This window comes from Cupressus sempervirens, chromosome 1 (assembly GCF_028749045.1).
Source record: "Cupressus sempervirens isolate cs-2001-9-10 chromosome 1, ASM2874904v1, whole genome shotgun sequence".
NCBI lineage: Eukaryota > Viridiplantae > Streptophyta > Pinopsida > Cupressales > Cupressaceae > Cupressus > Cupressus sempervirens.
Window position 1 is genome coordinate 333439813 of NC_143118.1, and position 12465 is coordinate 333452277.

Below are 12465 nucleotides of genomic sequence, written 5' to 3' on the forward strand. Positions count from 1 at the left end.
TGACTTGATTACAACATACAACTTAACTTATACATCTCAGATCACTTCTCAGCTCTTCACATTTCTTGGCCATCAATCTCTACAACTCTTGACAGCTTGCCCTCCTTGAGTCTCCATGCTCAATGTACTAGTGTAATTGAATCTCTTCTTGACCAGTAGTAGAAGTAGACCTTTTGTGCTCTTCCTTCTCCTTGATGCCCTTCAAACCACTTCACAACTTGGCACTTCAACAGCAGTACCATTTTCTTCCTTGTCTATGACTCCTAAAAGAGAAGTCTAAAACTCCTCTTCCCACTCAATTCTTCCAATATTTAATTTAAATTCATATGGATTAGGTAGGATTCATTGTATCTAACCCATATTTTGTTTCCTTAAGAAACTTCTTGAATAATCCTTTTTAATTCATCCAAAAATGATTTACATAGAATTTTGTGCCACCAACTCATCATCCTTATCCTCCAACTAGTTCAAAAAATTCAAGACAACAACTTTGTTGGCTTAGATTTGGTGAATCCTTATCATTTAAAATAATGTAGCAACTCGGCACTATTGAAATATTGGTGCTCAACACATACTGTGTTACTCGACATCAACTATGTTTTTCTTGATGCTCGACACTTGAAGTTCACTTGGCACCAACTAGGATTTTCTTATGCTTGGCACATGATACTTTGCTCGGCACCTAAAGGTCACTCAGCATCTAAAGATCACTCGGCACACACTAGAATTTCCTATTGCTTAGCTCCAACTGAGAATTTTCTCAGCTTCAATTAGCTTGCTTGACACCTACTAATGAACTTAGTTTTAAGCTTTTCAGTCAACCTTGTTACAACTTCTTCCTCCAATGTTTCTAAGTGTGACCAACCTCTGTATCTTTAAGTATGTTATCAATACATCATTTTACCATTGTCTTAACTAATCCTTGCACTTCATTACAACATCATAACTCAATCTTTCCTTTAGGTACTCTTGTTACATCTTGTTGATCAAATCGTCTTCATCAATCAACTAAGTGATAGTACTTAGATCTTATAAGAAAATGTCATTCCTACAAATAGCAAGTTAGAAATCAATTAAAAAATACTGATTGAAAACATTCTTTATCAACATTATCCCTCTTTGATCTTCAATCTTCTTCTCATAATAATCTTTTTAATCAGATTTCCAACAATCTCCCTCTTTGGCATTGATGGAAAACCAAATTGATTAACCATCAAACTAAACTATTTAACCAAATGCTAACTAGGTTAGAATTAGTAAGTCAAATGCCAAAAAGTGATTGTATTACCATCACCATCAGTTTGCACATCTCCCTCTACTATCTTGATTGCTTCATTTTTGCTTCTCCCTCTTAGCTGTTGTATCATCTTCCTTTGTTTTCATTCTCTGTATGTATTGCTCTTCTTCTAATATTTTCTGTTCTGATTAGCTTCTGCATTTTCTTGACATTTTTCCCTCATAATTTTGATTAACAACATTTGATTAATTTTTTGACGTTTCTCCTTCTTTCTTTATTCTTGATCTACTCAACAGTTGTTGATCAGTTTCTTTGACATTTCTCCCTCTTTTTCAACAATGCCAAAGACATATTAGCATCTTACCATGTAAGTGTAAAATTTGCAAGTTCACTCAATTTCTCCCTCTATTACCTTGCTTCTGACTAATTTGGAACTTCTACACTTTGATTACTTCAGGCATGAATCCTAAAGTAAACATCCTCTGCATCACTATGTAAAATCTTCAACAATCAACTCATTTGATGCAAGGCAGTATTTCTTATTTCTTATTCTTATTTCTAACTTACCTCTAAGATACTCAAAAGCATCTTTAGGTAGTGTTTTCGTGAAGATGTCAACAATCTATTTCTTTGAGCTAACATATTCCATCTTCACTTGTTTGTCTTCCACCAACTCTCTTACATAGTGATACTTATTTGCAATATGCTTGGTCTTAGCATGGATTAAAAAGGTTCTTTGATATGTTTATAGCACTTGTATTATCATAGTAAAGTATCACAGACTCATTTACCTCTTCCTTGATACCTTGCAGCAAATGTTTGATCCATACAATATTAGTGCAATTTTTAGCAGCTGCAACATATTCAGCTTTAGTAGTGGACTGTGAGGTAAAATTTTTCTTTTTGCTAGTCCATGTAATGAACCTTTTTCCCAAGAAAAGTTCTCCTCCACTGGTGCTTTTTCTGTCATCAATGTTACCTCCCCAATCTGCAGCAGTGTAGGCTTTCAGTTCAAACTTTTTGCTCCTTTTGTAGTACAATCCAAAGTCATTAGTTCCTTTCCAATACCTTAGTATTCTCTTTACTGTCATCAGGTGATTTTCTCTTGGATTTGAAGAAAATCTTACCACTATTCCAACAACTAATGCAATACTCGGTCTACTATGTACAACATATTGTAGTTTTCCAATCATTGATCTATACAATGTCTAATTCACTTCAGCTGACTCATCATTCTTGGATAACTTATGCCTTGTTGCCATTGGTGTGCTAACTAGTTTTGACTCTTCTAATCCAAATGTCTTGAGTATCTCCTTGATGTATTTGGATTGGGTGACAAATATGCCATGCTTCAATTGATGTACTTGTAATCCAACAAAGAATTTGATTTCTCTAAACATTGAAATCTCAAATTCATGCTTCATTTAATCAACAAAATATTTGCAAAGAACATCTTTTCTTTCAAATATCATATCATCAAAAAAGATTTTAGATATCAAAATGTCTTTACCTTTTTCAAATTTGATGTACAAGTTGCTATTGTTAGTTGTTCTTTCAAATCCTATCTTCACAAGATATTTGTGCAGTCTCTCATACCATGCTCTTGGTGTTTGCTTCAACCCATAAAGTGCTTTGTGTAGTTTGTAGACCATATCCTTGTTCTTGTCATCAAAAAATCCCTCTAGTTGTTCTATGTAGACTTCTTCTTCTAGTATACCATTTAGAAAAGAAAATTTCACATTCATTTGGTAAACTTTGAAACCTTTGTATGCAACATATGCAAGTAATGTCCTTACTCATTCCATTCTTTCAACAGGGGAAAATGTTTCCTCGTAATCTAGTACTTCTTCTTGTGCATAGCCTTTGCAAACTAACCTAGCTTTGTTTCATGTTATCTCACCATTCTCATCAAGTTTGTTTCTAAACACCCATTTGGTACCAATTACATTCTTGTCAGCTGGTCTAAGAACAAGGGTCCAGGTTTTGTTCTTCTCAATATGATCTATCTCCTCTTCCATAGCTTTATACCAATTATCATCTTGTAGTGCATCTTTCACTATTTTGGGTTCCACCTTACTTAGCAAACATGATTCATTCCTGAGCCTATTCCTTGTCATTAGTCTGGCATCCTTGTCACCAATGATTTGATCAGTAGGGTGATGTCTTCTACATACTTGGCTAACCTTGGTTTTTTCCTTCTTTCCATGTTTGATCCTTTAGCTTCAGAGTCATTTTGTCCTTCTTCATCTGGTATTTCATCATTTCTTTCATGTATACTATTTTTAGAATCTGAATGTGCATTTTCTACATTCTGCAGCTCAACTTCTAAATGCAGCTCGATATTCACTGGCTGTGACTCAGTTGATACTAAAATTCATTATTGATTCCCATCTTAATTAGCAGCATTGTATACAAGGGATCTATAATCCTCTGATTTCTTAGTTCCATCAACTTGAACTTTTGCATACTCATCAAAATTTACATTTGCACTCTCCACAACTTTGTTTATGTTAGTATTTAGACACTTATATGCCTTACTTCTAGTGAAGTAGCCAAGGAATATGCCTTCCTTACCTTTTGTATCAAACTTGTCATTTCTAGTATCTTTAAGAATATAGCATTTACAACCAAAGACTTTGAAATGTTTTACATTAGGTGAATGACCATACCATAATTCAAAAGGTGTTGCATTTGTACCTTTTTTGACTTGGACTCTATTCAAGGTGTAAATAGCAGTACTTACAACTTCTCTCCAGTACTTTAGTGCAACATTTTCCTAACCTAACCTATTCCTTCTTTCAGCAATACCATTTTGTGGTGGAGTACTTGGTGCTGATGTTTGTCTTTTGATGCCTTTGTCATTGCAGAATGTCTCAAATTCTTTTGATGTAAACTCACCTCCTTTGTCTAATCTTAGACATTTCAGATTCTTTCCTATTTCCTTCTCAACTCTAGCCAAATACCACTTGAACATTTGAAATGCATTAGATTTTTGCTTTAAAAACATAGTCGTCATCATCCTTGAATAGTCATCTACAAATAGCATTATGTATCTATCTCCTAGGTAGCTTTGCACTATTGGACCACATAAGCCTATATGAACTAACTCTAGTACTTCTTTGGAAGTGTATGTCTTGCTTTTGAAACTAGACTTAGTCATCTTCTGTAGTTGACATTGTTTGCACATTGTGTTTTTAGGTTTCTTCAATTTTGACAGCCCTCTGACCTTCTTCTTTTTGCTGACACTAATTAGATCATCAAAATTAACATGACACAACCTTTTGTGCCATAACCACACATCATTAAGTCTAACAAAAAGATAGGTTGCATCTTTCATATCTAGATAAAACAGGTTACTCCTAGTTTGTTCACCTTTTCCTATCAGATTTCCATCAATATCATAGATCTTAGCAGTTTTGTTTCCAAACTCTACTTCACAACCTACATTGCCTAAATATGATACACTCAACAAGTTGTAGTTCAATCCTTCAACATAGTATGCATTATCACATGAAATTTTCTATATAAATTTAATAGAGCCTTTTCCTTTGATTTGACATGGAGCATCATTACCAAATCTAATTCTATTTCCATCATATTGAGTAAAGGTAATGAACTTACTTTTATCTCCTATCATGTGATTTGAGCATCCACTGTTTATGATTCACTTGTCATTCTTATTCACACAAGTAACCAATGTTGTTGCTTCATCTTCATCTTTATCTAATTCGTCTTTCATGGCCACATAGACTACTTCATCATCATTTTCATCATAATCTTCTTCAACAATGTAGCATCTTTTGCCTTTTTCCTTGTAGTCCTTGCTATCATCTTCTCTCTTATTCTTGTACTTATTTCCTTCTTTTTAGTTCTTCTTCTATGTACACCTTGCTACAATATGACCTACTTCATTGTAATTGAAACATATGATAGGGATCTTACCTTTGAATTTACCTTTGCCTCTATGGAATCTCCTAGCCAACAATGCTTCTAAATGTTCCATATCTTCCTCATCTACATTGCTATCACTGGATGCATGTTTTCCTTTTCTTCTCTTCTTTCTTGATGTCTCCTCCTCAGTGTCTTTTATTGTCATCTTGGCCTTGAAAGAAAATTCAAGGTTCTTAGGTCTGTAGTTATCAAAGTTGGACAATTCAAATGCAGTAAGTCTTCCCACTATTCCTTTAAAGATTAGTGTGTTTCCTTGTACACACCTTACCTCGTGGATGGCTGAAACTCTAATAGCATAGATAGGGAGAAAAGTTCTTAAGTATTTGCTCTTAATAGTTTCTTCTTCCAATTGACCACCTAGACTTCTTATTGCACTTACCACTTCTTTCATTCTAGCAGCATATTGAACAACATTTTCTCCTTCCTCCATTTTCATGTCATCAAACTTTCCTCTTAGGCTTTCTCTCTTTTCTCTTTGTACATTCTAATCTCCTCCATAGATATCTATTAGGGCTTTCCACATCTTGAATGCAGTATCACAATTTCTGATGTCATCATATTTTGCATAGCTGAGTGTAGAGGCAATCTCTAGCATTGCATGATTGTGCTCCTTCCTTTTGCTCAAATCATCTGCAATAAGAGATCTAGCTAGATTTACATGTTCTATTCCAATTGAGGTTTGTGCATAGTCACCTATTGATCCAAGGTGCAATTTCATCAGACTCTTCCATGTAGCAAAGTTGTCTTTGTTGAGCTCAGGAACTTCTCTTGGACATTTTGATCTTCTTGCTTCTAGTACCTTGAAACTAAATTAGTAGATGGCTTTGATACCAATTGTTAGAAATGCTTTAGAATAACTGAGAGTTGGGGGGGGGGGGGGTGGTGAATCAGTTATTCAAGGTCCAAATGCCTTATTCAAACTTTTTTCACTAAGTGTAGTGAGCCCATTCAGCCATTCATTCATCCAAGCATTAACTTTCTTAATCAACAAGTTACTGTAAATCAACATGCAAGCATAACACATAAAAGATCAACACATAACATAGTGATTTACATGGAAACCCAATTTGGGACAAACCACCAGTAACATGCTACTCAATTCTCACTCCTCTAAAGTGATGCCATGTGAAAGGCCTACCCTATTAAAGGCTTACAACACACTATTAAATGTGACTTGGTTAAAGGATCTAATCACCATGTTAGAAGTGGGCCTAGTAAGAGGACTTTAGAACCTTCACTTGGAATGCCACCCTATTAAAGAATTTACAAATGGTTGTTAGACTAACCTAAGTCCATAGGATTTTTATTCTATCCTAACTGATACAATTGCTAGAGAGTAACAATTAGGGATTTTGACTTGATTACAACATACAACCTAACTTGCAGATCTCATATCACTTCTTGCCTCTTCACATTGCTTGGTCTTCAATCTCTACAACTCTTCATAGCTTGCCCTCCTTGAGTCTCCATGCTCAATGTACAAGTACAATAATCTCTTCTTGACCATCAGCAGAAGTAGATCCTCTATGCTCTTCCTTCTCCTAGATGCCTTCTCCTTGACACCCTTCAAACCACTTCACAACTTAGCACTTCAGCATTAATATCATCAACAATGTTTGCTTCCTAGTCTATGAATCCTTAAATAGAAGTCTAGAACTTCTCTTCCCACTCAATTCTTCCATTATTTAATTTCAATTCATATGGATTAGGTAGGATTCATTGTATCTAACCCATATTTTGTTTCCTCTAGAAACTTCTTGAATAATCCTTTTAAATTTGTCCAAAAATGATTTACATAGAATTTTGTGCCATCATCTCATCATCCTTATCCTCCAACTAGTTCACAAAATTTAAGACAACAACTTTGTTGGCCCAGATTTGGTGAATCTCCATCATTTAAAATAATGTAGTAGCTCGGCACTATTGAAATACTGGTGCTCGACACATATTGTGTTACTCGACATCAACTATATTTTTCCTAATGGTCGGCACCTGAAGTTCACTCAGCACCAACTAAGATTTTCTAATACTTAGCGCATGATACTTTTCTCAGCACCTAAAGATCACTTGGCATCTAAAGATCACTCAGCACACACTAGAATTTGCTATTGCTTGGCTCCAACTAAGAATTTTCTCGGCTTCAACTAGCTTGCTCGACACCCACTAATGAACTTAGTTTTAAGCTTTGTAGTCAACCTTGTTACAACTTCTTCCTCCAATGTTTCTAAGTGTGACTAACCTTTGTATCTTTGAGTATGTTATCAATACATTGTTTAACCATTATCTTAACTGATCCTTGCACTTCATTACAACATCATAACTCAACCTTTCCTTTAGTTACTCTTGTTACATCTTGTTGATCAAATCCTCTTCATCAATCAACTAAGTGATAGTACTTGGATCTTATAAGAAAATGCCATTCCTACAAATAGCAGGCTAGACATTAATGACAAAACAATGATTGAAAATATTCTTTATCAACATTCTCCCTCTTTGATCTTCAATCTTCTTCTCACAATGATCTTTTCAATCAGATTTCCAACACCAAAACCGCTTCTCCAAAACTCTTTCTTGCATATTATGATTTTTCAAAAAAAAAAAGAACAATCCTTTCTAAATCATTCTATAGTATGTGACATAAATACCAAGCTTTTTACCCCAAATTGAAGCAATCCATTCATCAAAAAACTTCCTAGTAGGCATATCCTCCTTATCCAAGCATACAAAGAAAATAGCAATACTTTAAGCTTAGATTGCTCATTCTTAATGGCGGACACCATGTCCTCATTGGGAGAAAGTGAAAGAGTCTTAGGGCTGGGAGAAGAAAACTTACCATTTTCTCCTCCACCTCCACTAATGTTGGCACTTCCTCCACTAGTGTGTCCACCTCCATTGGCTACGGTCTATCTTCCTTCCCTTCCTTGTTGTTTTGGCTCCACTGCCTTCCTATAAAAAAATCTATTAAAGTCCATGATGATAGAAAAAGTTGGAGTACTATTTGTTACCACTTTTTTATAAGACAATTTCCCTTCTGGTTTGTCCATCTTACTACCCTTAGGAATATTAATATCATTTTATGCAATTTTGTTAACAATGTCACCCATCATAACATCTCCCTTCCCCTCACCATGATTTAGCTCTCTCATAGCATGAGCGAACTAGGCTGGGAGTAGATTAAAAAAATTTACACAAGGGCTCAAACTTATGAAAACAAAAAACCCTGTAAAAAGAAGGACAAAAGCACAAACCACAAACAATCAAACCCACTAAGCAGTACAAAAGACATGAGGTAAGTAGCATGATGCATGCACTTCACACAATACAAGGACAAAGGTTGACATCATCGACAATCATGGAGAAAAGTTGTAGAGTCATTGTCTAACTATTTCCATTGCTAGTTTTATAGTATCTTAATAAATTTATATATATGCCTAAACTATTTTTTTCTTATTTCCATGGACTATTTATTTTTGAAGCTCGACATCCATACTTCTGTATGCCAAATTTTTTCACTTGGAATGATTTATAAATAGCACCAAGTCCATGGAGATTTTTAATGTCATTTTCTTCTTCTGTGTTTGTCATATTTAGGAGTAACATTGCAAGATAAATGGGTTGAAAATCTCAACTTGGTCAATATCTCTATTTTCTTGGCCAATAATTGTTCCTCTATTCATAGTATAGTGGAGAAAAAATGGAAGATTTTGCAGCCTTGGAACTGGGATTGAGATTTCTTTTTTCCCCTTTGTGATTTATTTTCCCCCTTTCTGCTGGTTCAATAAGGAATCTATTTAAGCATCATTGTTTGAACCCAAAAAGAGGTGAAATAGAGGAGCTTATGTTACAAGATTCATAAATGAATCCCCTAGTACTAATATGAGAAACATATTTAGGGATACATGGTCTCCTCATCAACCTTTAAATTAAATGAAATAATTCTTTCTCTATCTTCCAATTCTTTGTTTAAATTGAATGCCAACAACCAATCGAATTTTAACATTTTTATGATATTTGTTAGTTTCCAACTGGCAGGACTCTAGTTACGCGTAGCTCTTGTTCTTATATGGGATGACTTAGAATACATCAATTTGTAGATGAGATATCTATTATCTTTATTCAAATTTTATAGTAAATGTTAATTGAAAAAAAAAATGGATATTAAAGGTAATAGTTTTGTTAAAACAATTGCATATCCATCAAAACATAGAAAAAAGAGTCTTTTCAAAACTATAGTTGGATCTATTATGGTAGATAGAAAGGTTGTTAACTCTCTAATGAAATGCCTAAAAAGGATGCATTATTACACAATTCTATTAAAACAACATGAATTTTTCATCCTCTAAAATGTCTCTATAAAAATTTATTGTAAAGATTTATGTTATGTTTTGTGAATGGATTTTTTTAATAGATTGTTTTCCTTTTTGAATCCTATCATACAAAGATTGCATAATTTGGGGATTGACCATTTCTATTAATTTACATATACAAATATATAGTATTAATTTAAAAAAATATATAATTTTTTATCCATAATTGTGGCAAGAACTATTTATGAATTTACATTATCATGATAGTTAGGGTGTAGCTGTGTATATTTGTAGGTGAGCTTTGACAAATAATAACGTATACATTGAAATCAACCTTTAGATAGAGTGTAAATGTGTTTTTAGCATTCTAAGATTTATTCATTTCATATTTTAAAATGTTTGGATTGAGTGTATATATAAAAGAGTTTAAGTTGGGGGAGAGGAGCATGATGGCATGTATAGGTATAGATAGAGAGATATGGAGATTGAAAAGGAAAGGTGGATAGAAGAAGATAAAGAGATATAGTGATATAGAGTAAGATGATGAGATAGAGCCAACTTTAAGTAATTGATTTCAAAAAGCTAGGTTGTGCATCTCATAAAGGAAATTATATTTAGAGGGATAAATAGATTAAGGGAGAGATGAGGGTAGATAGGATGGATCATGACTGAGTGATATGAGTAATAGAAAGAGAGAAGATAAGTCTAGATAGGTGAAAATATCAATATTAGATGGATCAAAGAACAAATATCAAAGTGGAGGATAGTTATGAAGGGAGAAATAAAAAGGGTGAAGGAGGGAGAGAAGTAGGAATATAAGAGGAGAAGACGAGGAGAGGGGGAATATATGACATGATAGAGTGATTAGGTAGCTAACTAGGTAGATAGATAGATAAATATATAAAATAAAATCCATTACAAAATAATAAAGAAAAAGGTTTCATATATTTTAATTGTAAGAAAACCTATCCAAAATTTAAAATTACACACAAGCCAAACAAATTTTATATGAATCTTATAAATCAATTTGAAAGATATAATATAAATAAAATAAATATAAATTAAATTAATTATGTAGTTTAATATTGATAGATATTGGTCCTTCATCTGAACATTAGAAAAGAATAGATGAGATTCTTTATGATCCAGCAAAATTATAGCTAAAAATTTATGAGGGAGTGATTAAAGTGAATAATATGAAGAAAAAATAAGGGTGGAGAGGTGAAAAGATGTCTAGAGATAAAAAAAAGACAAGGAAAGATAGGAAGAAATAGTATGTAGATAGATGGATCAAAATTGAATATCAAAGTGGAGGATAGTTATGAAGGGAGAGACAAAGAGGACAAGAGTGGGAGGGATAGAAATATGAAGAGATGACAAGGGAGATAAAAGGAGAGAATGACAAAGATATATGAGGTAATGGATAGTGGATATATAGAAGATTAGAGAGAGTAGATCAAAGAGAAAAAGATGAATTCATATATAGATATATAGAAGCAAAAGGTAAAGTGGGGTAAGATATGATAGAGATATGGAGGAAGAAATGAGTTTCTACATGTGTGAATAAGAAACATATAAAAATGAAGGTAGAGAAGTAGATAGGGAGAGTTTATGAACAACTATTCAAGAACATCATCAAAAGTATACAATACTATCAACTTAACCCTTGCAACCTTTAAAGGTGCAAGAGCTAGTATTATTCTAAACAAAAAGATGAGTAATAAATATCTAGTTTATATTAGTCTAAACTCAATAATGTGATTACTTGGTCATTCGTTAATGAATGAATATGTAGTTGTCAATGGAAGGTACTATATTGGATACATGCATTATTTTTTAATGTGATTATTGGCATCTATAACTAAATTCCAACGTGGATATAATTCCAATCAATAGAGGCATATATAACTAAATTAAGGTTTCTAATATGACTATTATTTAGATTTAACATGATTTTAAACATTTAACATTGAACTTCCTTGAGGTCATAGGTTTGATTTCCCTTCATAGTGGAGAAGGGTTGTGGATTAGTTTCCCATATGGGACTTGTGTGCCAAGTATTTGCTCCTCTGACCTAGGGTATAGGATTGGACTTTGCCTCCAATATGGAGTAACATTTAAGAACCTTTAATGGGGAGTCATTAAAAGATTCTTTATCCTTGCTAGCAGTTGGGGATAGATTGCACAATAAAGTGAAGGAGGCTTAGTATGGGGTAGATCTCAATTGGATAAGGGGTTGGGTTCCAACTTGTTTCCTAGGGCTGATCGGTACACACTTATCCTAAGTAACTTACTTAAAAATGGACATGGTGGATGAAGTCTATTTGGCTTTATTTTTTAAATTTGAAATAAGTACATTTGTGGTGGAGTATCATATAATTAGGTGGCATTGACTTATGATGAATATGAGTCTAACATTGTATGATGAAATGGTAGGTGCCACATGTTCCCTATTTTTAAATTGAATTAATTGGAAAAAGGGTCAATGAAAACTTTCTACTTTGGTTTCCTCTTTCTCGTGTGTATGAAGGTCATATCAACATTTTATCAATGTCAAATTAGGAGATCACAAATCTTGGAGTTAACTATCTCATTAATAGTGTCATCATGATTTTTGGCCTCTATACAACCATATCTATTTGGGATTTTTGTTTCTTCTCCCCATTTTTGGATATGAGAATTTGGGTTGGAATATTTGGTCTTTTCTTTCACTACCCTTAATATGTAGCAAGTTGTAATCAATTATGTTTGATTTTTATATAAGTACAGGTCATTAGACCTTTAAAAATAATCTAGCATTGATTTAATGAAAACAATTGTAAAAAATTTATATAACCAAATGTACAGTTTCAAGTTTAGTCTGGGGAGTTTGGTTAAATGCTATTTGTTTAATAGAGTCAAATGATTGTGTTTTAAATATCATTTTCTTGATAAAAAGATTGAATTATTGGAGAATTTTCTAAATTTGTT